Here is a 12561-nt window from a genome sequence, read left to right on the forward strand (position 1 = left end):
AGTTAGCCAGAGTTTTATGCCTATACTTACTTACCTTTTTTCTTCTCTTCAGATTTGATGTTTTTAGTTTTTTATCGCACATGAGAATGACGTTTGCCTATCAGTACCCCTAGTGTAAATAAATTCGATTTTGAAACGTGACGTACGCGTTTGCGTTTAGTCTCATTTTGTATGGGTTTTTGAACAGCGCGCCAAGCGGGACGTTTTGGAAAGTCAAAAATCTCATACAAAATGACACTTAACGCAAACGCGTACGTCACGTTTCGCTGTCGAAATTAGTTACACTAGGGGTACTGAACTTGTTTTTGACTTTCTGCTTACATAAACACAAACAAAAATTAACCGTAATTTTGCATAACCGCATGTACTGCAAACAACAAGCATACCGGAAATAATATAATGTGTTCACAAATACCTAAACAAAGCCCCTATTGTCAAGACGTTAAACTGCATCGCGTCGTTTTACAAGTACTATTCTAAAAGTCTCCTTTGTTATCAACTGCTAATATGGCAAAAGTATTTCGAAAAAGTTATAAAGCCATTCCACTGAGTGAAGATATTCCGGTCACAGGGAATAAGTGCGGGGTTTCAACGGGCCAAGTTCGCACAAAGTTGCACAATAAAACGGCAGAGCTGGCCTTTTGCTTACGTTTCTAGGCACGTATATTTAGAGAAGCGGCAGGGTTACGAACTGCTACTTCAATAACTTGTGTTGAATTAGGCAAGCATAATCAATACATAAAAACGTCAGTTTATCTCAGAACGGCATGACGTCCGTCCGTATTACGTAAAAAAGAAAAACCTATATACCTAGTATTTCATTATGTCAATAGCATACTAAAAAACATGGAGAATGGAAAATATTTAGAAGTGTAAAAACGTTAACTATTTTTGTATGGACGAGCACGTGGTATACTTCCCTCTTAACGGGGGTATAAAAATAGCGGTTTTGCAGTATTCGTCGGTGACAAACGAGGTGGTGAGATGGTAAATTCGCAGTAACATTATTATTATACATTTAACAACTATTAAAAATAAATAAAAAAATAACTACGCATAAAAAATGCCTTACATCTTTTGGGAAATAATTCCTATCAAACATATCTCCTTAGCTATATATTCGCTAAGTCGCTTTCATGTAAATAAAAACCGCATCGAAATCGATCCAATCGTACAAGAGCTACGATGCCACAGACAAACATTAGCATAGAGCATCACCCCTCTTTTTGCGTCGGGGGTTGAAAAGAAGTCGTGCGATTTTCAAACCGAAGCTCACGGGTTCAAACCACTGGTTGAACAAATGAGTTTCTTGAAATATCATTTGGGTAATTTTCTGAACGCGAATTTTGTTGTGTACAGGACGAAAATCGGAAGGGAGCATCAGATAATACGTACCATTTTTTTTTATAAAGACGTCACAACTGATAGCGGTGCGGCGCCGCGTGCGATGCCGCGTCCGGCTTCGCGTCATCGCGCTGTATATATAGTAAAGAATTCAACTACTAGTGATTGATCAATGATCAGACATCCATTTGTTATAACTTTTGAAACTTTTTGTGTGCTAATAAATGCTTTGAATACATTTTTATTTACATCAATCCGAATCCGATGAGGTATCACATGTATTTTTAGGCGTAGTATCTATCTCTATTTGTCACCATTTTGAACTTGTCGACTAAAACTTTATTTTTAATTGTTTTTTATTTCTGCGCCTTCTTAACAACAGCAAGAGCATAACACGTGTGAAGGGATCCATGTCTGATTAAACACTGGTAGTTGAATTCTTTATTTTACAGCATGGTACCCGCATCGCCGGACGCGGCATCGTACACCGCTGGGCGGCACCGCAAAATTTTACGGTGCGGCGGGCGGCGCCGCAGAGCGGTTTGCGGCGCCGGGCCCTAAAGGCTCAAATTACTTAAACTGTACATTAGTATCAGATATTTAATGTTAAATACTTAAACTAGATGATATTTACTATCACTGTAATATGTGAATTCGATTTTAGATGATGTTATTTATTACAAAACCCAATTCACGTGCCTCGTTTTCTAGGCACGGGAATTTGAAATCATCATTTATTTAATGTGTTTCAGCTAATGAATACATAGTAAATATCACTTTTTTAGTAGCTCACTGCAAATCCACAAATGCGAACAAATTCTATCGTTAAAGCTTTTGATTATAATTTTCAGTTTACGATATTCCAATAAGCATATAAAACTAAAAGCAACTACCACGATATTTCTTGAAGCCAGATGATGGCTGTTAATCATTAATGATAATCAAGGGAAAAAAATACATTTATTCTTATTTCATTTAAAAATCCTGAACTTCATTACTTGAGTTTTTGAGTCACCAGTTTTATTAAATAATAAAACATAGTTTAAATAGGAATAATTATTTGATAACTATTTCCCGTGCCAGCAAAATCCAATTCCCATGGACAGAAAAAATCCCGTGCCCGGATTGAAATATCTCTCTAAGTTTCATGAATACCCCGAAAGTAAGACTTTATTTAATTTTTCTACGAATTATCACATAACAATCAATCAATTTATAATTTATATATAGTTAAATTACATAAGGTGATAACATTTAAAAAATGTCTTATGTTATGTTCTACCAGCGAAGGCATGCAATATTTAACAATACTTATTTGCAAGGACAATAACAAATTAACAATTCAATGTAGGTATAGGTACACTTATATCACAATATTCCACAAAAATAAATGTCAAAAAAAAAAAAAATTATATTAAATCAATATATAATTTAGATAATTATTAACTAACTAATCATTTATTCTCATAAGACACGTTACATGGGTGTCACATTAAAATAGTGCTGCCAAACTGCGAAGCAGTTTGATGGCAGTTAGTTTCGCTCTTGATATACATTTGTGTCAGTTAAATATAAACATGCTGTTTTATTTTAACTTAATACTCGTAACTAAGCATGCAAAATTAATTATTATTATTCTAATTAGCCTTCAGGGTCAGCAATGTCAGCATAGACGGGCCAACGTTTTATAGGTTTCCAATCTCCATAATGAGTTGACCCCTCTCTACTGCTCCTGTGGGCAATTATCTATTTAATATTTTTTTACACTTATTTTAAAATTACGCGGGCTTATCTCTTCAGCAAACATATTTTCTGGAACCTCATTAAATATTTTAGGTACTTACCAAGTATTGAAACGACCGCTCTCCATAGTAATTAATGGGAGTAAAATTATCTAAAAATAGTTTAGGTTTTATTCTTGTCACTTTATTTTTATTATGTATTTTACATGGAAATGATTTCGATTTATAATTATGAGACGCCATAAATAATGTGAATTTATCTTTCACCAGTAAAATATTACATAATGGAACAGCTGATCGTAGTCTTTGTTATAAGCTCGTTTCTGTTTAGGATTAAATAATAATTTTAAAAAGCGAATCTGTAGCTTTCGAATCATATCTAGTTGTGATTTAAATGTGCGACCATATGCTATTAATCCATAATCTATGTGTCATTCCACTAGGGCACAGAAACGTGTTCGCATGGTTTTACGATTTACATATTTTTCAAGTTGTAGGAAAGTAACGTAAATATATCTTAATTTGTTACATAATGCCTGTACTTGTAATTTCCAGTTAAATGTCCGATCTATTATTAACCCTAAATATTTGTAAGATTCAACACACTCAATTATGTTATAATTAAGTACATTTGTATTTTAGTTTATGTAGACAGTCGTATGTGTCCTATTATATTATATTGTTTACATTGTTTTTGATAGTGTGGAGAGGATATGTGCATGGCTTATGTTTTAGACATATTTATTATGATACCGGCTTGTGCATGGCTTTTGTCTTAACATATTTATAAAAAGCGGCCAAGTGCGAGTCGGACTCGCGCATGAAGGGTTCCGTACCAGTTATGACGTATTAAAAAAAATCTACTTATTAGATCTCGTTCAACATTTTACCACTTTGGACACACATTTTACCACTTTGGAAGTGTCTCTCGCGCAAACTATTCAGTTTAGAAAAAAATGATATTAGAAACCTCAATATCATTTTTGAAGACCTATCCGTAGATATCCCAGACGTATGGGTTTGATGAAAAAAAAAATATATTTTATGACTTATTAAAAAAACTACTTACTAGATCTCGTTCAAACCAATTTTCGGTGGAAGTTTGCATGGTAATGTATACCATTTTTTTTTTTTTAGATTTTTCATTCTGTTATTTTAGAAGTTACAGGGGGGGGGGGGGGGACACACATGTTTTCACTTTGGAAGTGTCTCTCGCGCAAACTGTTCAGTTTAGAAAAAAATGATATTAGGAACCTAAATATCATTTTTGAAGACCTATCCATAGATACCCCACACGTATGGGTTTGATGAAAAAAATTTTTTTTTTTTAATTTTATGACGTATTAAAAAAACTACTTACTAGATCTCGTTCAAACCAATTTTCGGTGGAAGTTTGCATGCTAATGTATATCATATATTTTTTTTAGATTTTTCATTCTGTTATTTTAGAAGTTACAGGGGGGGGGACACAATTTTTTTTCACTTTGGAAGTGTCTCTCGCACAAACTATTCAGTTTAGAAAAAAATGATATTAGAAACCTAAATATCATTTTTCAAGACCTATCCATAGATACCCCACACGTATGGGTTTGATGAAAAAAATTTTTTTTTTAAATTTTATGACGTATTAGAAAAAAAACTACTTACTCGATCTCGTTCAAACCAATTTTCGGAGGAAGTTTGCATGGCAATGTATATCATATATTTTAATTAGATTTTTCATTCAATTATTTTAGAAGTTACGGGGGGGGGGGGGGACACACACACATTTTACCACTTTGGAAGTGTCTCTCGCGCAAACTATTCAGTTTAGAAAAAAATGATATTCGAAACCTCAATATCATTTTAAAGACCTATCCATAGATACCCCACACGTATGGGTTTGATGAAAAAAGATTTTTTGAGTTTCAGTTCTAAGTATGGGGAACCCCAAAATTTATTGTTTTTTTTTTCTATTTTTGTGTAATTATCCTAATGCGGTTCATAGAATACATCTACTTACCAAGTTTGAACAGTATAGCCCTTATAGTTTCGGAAAAAAGTGGCGGTGGCATAATCGGACAGACAGACGGACATGACGAATCTATAAGGGTTCCGTTTTTTGCCATTTGGCTACGGAACCCTAAAAATGCTCGTTTGGTGAAATTGACCAGATAGGTAATCAAACTAACAGTCCATGATTTTCATGAACCAATCTTAGCTTTACGCAAAAAATACACCAAGAAGATAACAAAATAACAAGATGGTTCGCAAAGCGTTAGAAGAGCGCTACACGCCATCAATCATTTCCAAATCGTCAACAACAGCTCGTTAACACATTATGTTTGTTTTCTTGCAGCGTGTCGACTGTCGTGTCACTCGTGTCAATATCCGTTATCCGCTCACATGATTTTCTTGTTCCATTTTTATGAAAAATGTATCACTGATCTGTATTGATTTACTTGATTCTTTTAAAGATTGATTCAATATATTGTTAAGTAGAGTAGAGTTCCGTCCTGTGGGCACATCTTCCAAGTTGCTCTCTTTACATATAAAAACAACGATGCATTTAGACAACGAGGTGTGAACAAACCCCGTCGATGCGTAGCAACAAGCTTGCCCATCTCCTCGTCACTCCCGCCCACAAACTACGCAGATCAGAAAAGTCGGTATACATCTCGGGCCCGTCTGTGTATAATAGACTATCAGACTTAATAAAAAAGATGCAACTTCTGCGGTGGTCTTCAAAGCTAGAGTACGCAAGTGGCTTCTTAATCATGTATTTTATTCCGTAAACGAGTTCTACGAACTCCCTATGATATAATTTCTTTAGTCAGTATTTGAATGTTTTACTGTAATATTTCAATGTGTATATTAAAATCAAATAATATTTCAATTAATTTAAAATTTGATATAGAATGTACCTAACAGGTAACTTGGCGTTATTAATAAATTATTTGTATTTGTACCCCAAAAGGTGACAATCGGTGTCATGTATTTTTACCTATACTGTTGTGTGTTATGCGCCCGCCTGTCCCACCTGTCTGTCAGCGTTGTAATTTTCTCACAGTGTACTTTTTAGCAGCTTTAACAAATATAGTAATAGTACAATAACTATAGAGGCCGGGAAACGAAGGGTTACAGGCGAAGTAGATATAAACGGATGAGCGTAGCGAGGCGGCCGGATAGGGATAGCACTATACAAATCTCGGCGAGAAACGGGGTTGCCGGCCGCGTATCCCTATTCGTATTATATCTACTTGGCCTGCAAACCTTCGTTTTCCGTCCTCTATAGTAATGAACTATTATTACATATCATCTTCACTCATCGCACCGGAGTATACCATACCATACCATACTTAGTATTTCCGGACCTAATATGAAGTAAGTCATGTCAACATTTCATTGCAAGTTTGAGAACAAGTTCAGTAAATGAGTAAGACAGCCACCGCCGCTTATAACAAAAGTTTGACTCACTAGTTTCTTTTCACATTTCTGCGCATAAAAGTCAAAACACTCTTTATAGTCCTCCCTCTGAGCAAGTGTTACAAAGTGCTTTGTCGTATTTTTTACAAACGGCTTTATGTATTTTGTACTGTAGATAAACAGTGTACCGGTCGGGCTTACTTTAGACCATTAAACATCTAGATTGGCCGCTGCAGTTTACTGTTTTTTACACTTTTGAAATATACGTATTATATATTTTTAAGGGTACCTGAATAAGGAATAATGGGTGAGTTTTGTGGGATACTACGCTAATATACGAATACGAGACCTCCCCTACCTTTTTAATTACGAGAAACATTTACAAAGCTGACACATTTTAAGAGTCAATAATAAATATTAATCACTAATGTTGTGTGATTTTATATATAAAACTTTCAAATATGGAGTTGTTTCATTTATTGAACTGCGATATTATAAATAAAATTTGGGATTTTATGTGTTTATAGACATCTTCTCTAAACTACAATATTTGGGAGACCGAACTTTGCTCGGAAAAGCTCGAAAAACATAAAAGAGCTCAAAAATGCGCGCTTTCTTAGAGATATTAAGACCTAGCTAGATTAATTTTTCGCTCCCAAAAACATAGCAAATTTCAATTTATATATATAGCCGAGTAAGTAAACTCCAGACTAGTTTTAGTTACGATATTAAGCCAAGACATTGCTAGGAAGATGATGATCTTTGGTTTGTTATCTATATATATATATATATATATAATCGAATCAGTAACATCGAATGGGTATCATTCGATGTTACTGATTCGATTATTTAGGACCAACCCCACTTTAGGAATTTAATTATTTTATTTTAACTTACGATGTACAAAGACGGCTAATTTAAACAACTGAGTTAAAAGTATTGTGTATCACCTATGTGAAGCACCTTGACATTTCTCTGTTTGGCTTTATGATTAACTGATAGAGAATGCCAGGAGGCATCAAGTCTGCCATTCGAACCTTTCTTGATGTTCAATAAAGTTTAAGATAAATAAATAAATATATCACCCTGTATAAAAAATATTTATCGCGAATAAGGAATCAACATAGCATTCAAAAGTCATCTATTTGCATATAATTCCTCCATTGTCTATACTTGCCACCATCCATTGACAGTGATTGAAAATGACGTGTCACATCACTAGCAGCCGGCAGAAATTTTTGTCTGACGCCTACGTGAGTTTGAACGGACCAATCACGGCACAAGACTCGCTCACCGCGTCCCCCGCACCCCTGTATTTTTGGCAGCATCGGTTTCATGAAATAATTGCTCGAAGCTACTTCTTTAGAATATTTTATCTGTGATATGACCTGACAGCCGACATCTACACACCCACACCTCGAAGAAACCTGAGACGCACGGACATAGCGGCGTACGGTCACGTCTGAAAATATTGATACGAAAAAAGTGCCAAAAATATGTATACACGACTTTATTGCCCATATATTAAGGTAGGGTATACATATTATAGGCACATTCTTCGTACCAATATTTTCAGACGTGACTGTACAAGGAACTTCTAAAAGGTAAACTACAAAATAACACAGAGACAGACCTAGGAATACAAAGGAACTGGAGGAACAGGTAAAATTACTTATTAAAAACATAACTGATAGCTACGAAAATACATGTCCACTATCGACCCCATCACCTAGAGAAAAAAAACAGTAACAACAACAATAGTTGGTGGGGACCGGAGTTGGACCTAAAACTTACTACCTACTGATCAACTAGACACTTAACATTGGCAAAATCATCATAGATTTGATGCAGGCCATATTTTAAAAGAAGAAGACTGCATACCCTATCCATATCGTATCATTAGGATATTTTTGATGTATCTGTAAGTTCATATCGGACCGTAAGTCTACTTTTTAGGGTTCCGTAGCCAAATGGCAAAAAACGGAACCCTTATAGATTCGTCATGTCCGTCTGTCTGTCCGATTATGTAACAGCCACTTTTTTCCGAAACTATAAGAGCTATACTGTTCAAACTTAGTAAGTGGATGTATTCTATAAACCGCATTAAGATGTTCACACAAAAATAGAAAAAAAAAACAATAATTTTTGGGGGTTCCCCATACTTAGAACTGAAACTCAAAAAATCTTTTTTCATCAAACCCATGCGTGTGGGGTATCTATGGATAGGTCTTCAAAAATGATATTGAGGTTTCTAATATCATTTTTTTCTAAAATGAATAGTTTGCGCGAGAGACACTTCCAAAGTGGTAAAATGTGTCCCCCCCCCGTAACTTCTAAAATAACAGAATGAAAAATCTAAAAAAAATATATGATATACATTGTCATGCAAACATCCACCGAAAATTGGTTTGAACGAGATCTAGTAAGTAGTTTTTTTTTTAATACGTCATAAAATTAAAAAAAAAATTTTTTTTTCATCAAACCCATACGTGTGGGGTATCTATGGATAGGTCTTCAAAAATGATATTATGGTTTCTAATATCATTTTTTTCTAAACTGAATAGTTTGCGCGAGAGACACTTCCAAAGTGAAGAAATGTGTCCCCCCCCCCCCCTGTAACTTCTAAAATAACAGAATGAAAAATCTAAAAAAAATATATGATATACATTACCATGCAAACTTCCACCGAAAATTGGTTTGAACGAGATATAGTGAGTAGTTTTTTTTTAATACGTCATAAAATTGAAAAAAAATTTTTTTCATCAAACCCATACGTGTGGGGTATCTATGGATAAGTCTTCAAAAATGATATTTAGATTCCTAATATCATTTTAATCTAAACTGAATAGTTTGCACGAGAGACACTTCCAAAGTGGTAAAATGTGTGTCCAAAGTGGTAAAATGTCGAACAAGATCTAGCAAGTAGATTTTGTTTAATACGTCTTAAATGGTACGGAACCCTTCATGCGCGAGTCCGACTCGCACTTGTTATATAATCTTTTGAATCGCGCTAAATACACGGAATGATCGAGACTTTTTAACTTTATCATTTTTGACTGACGATAAACCGTGCACTACTAATTTGTACTAGCAAAGTCCGTACGGATCACTTTGAGATAAATAATTAGTGGTAGCATTCGAAATTGAAAATTGTCATTGTTTGGTATATGGAACTAATTTCATCAGTTTTCAGTAGGTACACGCGAGATACACGGGTGACTGATGCCCAAATGTCATCAAGTTCGAATTGTCCTCCACGCCTGTAAAGCCACTCTGCGTTGCGGAGGTAATGAGCTAATGGGTTGGCGACACGCTCCCCGTCCGCACCCGCGCGTTTTTCACGTTGACCTGTCACTGTTATTTGCTAACTACTTTTACAGCGTACCCACCTATATCAATCAATGAGGATTGGGCCTTGCGACGAAACTTCTGATGTGCCGTCGGAAAGATTCCAAAATTTCCAATCTACATGGAAACAGACAATACATTGACACAGAATACAATTTTGTAATAGAGAGTAAAATATCCTTTTTCTAACAAAAATTGAGTTGCCGAGCCCCTCCATGCCTGGTATCGAAAACTTTCTCGCAACAGGACATTTTAGAGATTGTTTTATTGTGTACGATTGTTTCAATGTTGGACAGTTGACCCTATTATTTAACAATTTCGCACTACATGTTTTTTTAACCTCTCTTAACTGCTGTACAAATTACTTTTAGTTTATCTACGCTTAGGTATAACTTGTCAAGCAAAGCCTCGTTTCAAAATGCCAATAGACGATATACTTAACTACAATAATGAATAAAAATAAAACGCATAAGTAATATTAATGTAGGAACTCGTACCGTACCGACGTCCTCGCCGATCGGTGTAAGGTTACAGTAAATAAAGATTAATGTAATTTATTCATTTTCATTTCATGGATAATTCATTTCGCCATATTACTGGCATCATGGGCAACCGCAAGCGTCGGATGCGCATCAAAAGCCAATCAGCCAAATTCCAAATCAGAATCGATTCCAGTGTACCAGATTATTGTTGTTAATATTGATGAGCGGAGTAAGTGACGATGACGAATCAAATTTGAAACGTTACAATAATAAAATGCACATGAAGGCAGAATTATTTCACCTGCCTTTTTATAGCCTTTATAAGTAATTAATTGGTTTGTGGAATTATATTTCTATTTGTTATGTCGTCTGTAAAGCTATTGTACTTCTGAAAATTTTGGAAAGTACATATGCTGAAATTGACAGTTTTCCTGTTTTTAGCATATTTTATCTCAATGCTCTATTTTTGTCACTTTGGTTCATTACATTTTTAGTAAAAGAAAATTTAATAGTCTAAAATGATAGAACCACAGAAGACCAACATGAAAACTACTTACGGTGAAGAAAAAACTTACAACAATAGTTATTTACGATACAAGTGCGGAAAGTAGGAAATTCGCACCGACTGATGATAAATTAAAACACGACTGAAGGGTGTGTTTCATAATCGACACGAGTTGCGAATTACCTATTCGCACGTGTAACGTTTTACAGTACATATGTGTACACGGCCGGCAAAACGTCCCACTTTGTCGCTAGCCATAAGGACGCTTTGACAGATTATTCGTCTTAAGATACAAGCAAATCTCGTCCTTATGGCAAGCGACAAGTGAGGACATATATGGCCCTTTCAATTTTTAACATAGGCATGGAAAGTGCTTATCCTCGCACTAGTACGGAAAAGTAGCACTATACGAGTACATATGTACTGTAAAAAACATTTATGAAGATACCCAGAGGCAAAATGTCGATTAAGGTCAGCCTGCGAGGAGCTTGTTTGGGCCTAACAATGGAGTCAAGTATGAATAATATTGATTCATGAAATTATACTCCCAACGGCATTTTTTAGTCTTCTAAGCAATTACTAAAATGTAATAAATTACAATGTATGATTGTATATTTCATTTTCCTTACCTTTAAATTAAAGAACTTCCCAAACAGAACTGCCTTACCTAAAAAAAGAAAATATTCATTGTTAAAATATATGACTGTATGAGGAAAATTTAAGGCGACTTTGGAACTTTATGGATCATAAATACAAATGAGTCTCTAGTCGACATCTTATCTCCCCCTGCTAAAGTAGGATTTAATAACAGATTCGATTTAAGGCCCGGATAGAAACTGCAAATATCTCTACATTGCTTTTTACGTAAGATGATGAGATGAATATATTATGGATGTTTGTATAGGCTTTGTAATATAAACAGGGATGAAGAAACCAGAAGCTTTTTAATCATGTTCACTTGTTTATACTTATTACGGAAAAAAATACAACATGCCTACGTCATATTTTCAGGGTAGGTTTCTTCATCAAAACAATTATATATTTTCGAAATCAATTTACACTTCCTTTCAAGGAAAATTTTGTCCTAGAAAATCACTGGAACTTGTGGCAAATGCCATTTTGATACTTATAGTTCAAATTTTATCATAAATTCCTTAAAAGGCCGAGCCAGGATAAGCCAAGTTATTTTGCCTCCATCGAGCTAGGGCAGATACAAAATTTCAGCCTCCTAAACTTTAGTTTTTAGTAATCCCATGTTCTCACAGGTAAAATTTTGAATAAAAAAATACAACTTATAGCTCGTCGGTGGATGATTCACTGGGGAAAAAATTGTAGCGGTGTCTAACGTGGAAATACTACATAAAAAATAAAATAAAAAGTTTAGTCATCATTTTTTTCTATGACATAATGAAAATGTAATTTATGTCATTTAATCTTTAGTAGATGTACAATATATGTGACCAATGCTAAAATCGGTTGGGAAAAAAAAATTGTTTGAAGAAAAATCATATTTGTTTTTTTTTGCTAAAAACTATAAAGTTTTGGGGGCTAGTAGTCTTCTAAAGGTGTTTGCCGACAGGTGGGACTCACCCATGTTAAAAAGATGGATCAGCCTTCACACTACTTTTGTAAATTTTGATTGGTGACATGTTTTAATTATTATTATTATTTGACGAAATTTAATTTTAATTCTATACATTTTATAATTTTCAAAATTTAATTTAATGCGTTTAAT

At 34.6% G+C, this 12561-nt stretch overlaps 1 protein-coding gene across 2 annotated transcripts in view; it reads right to left on the reverse strand.

Annotated features, from left to right (window-relative positions):
• Positions 1–12561, reverse strand: part of LOC133517168 (CD151 antigen-like) — a 303900-nt gene that overhangs the window by 134103 nt on the left and 157236 nt on the right. Inside the window, exon 1 of one of the 2 annotated variants that reach the window (XM_061850354.1) lies at positions 11456–12345. The exons of the other annotated variant lie outside the window; for it this stretch is intronic. The gene's annotated coding sequence lies outside the window, so the exon portion shown is untranslated. Of the gene's footprint in view, positions 1–11455; positions 12346–12561 lie in introns of those variants that run through there. 2 annotated transcript variants of the gene reach the window in all.

This window comes from Cydia pomonella, chromosome 4 (assembly GCF_033807575.1).
Source record: "Cydia pomonella isolate Wapato2018A chromosome 4, ilCydPomo1, whole genome shotgun sequence".
Classification (NCBI taxonomy): Eukaryota; Metazoa; Arthropoda; class Insecta; order Lepidoptera; family Tortricidae; genus Cydia; species Cydia pomonella.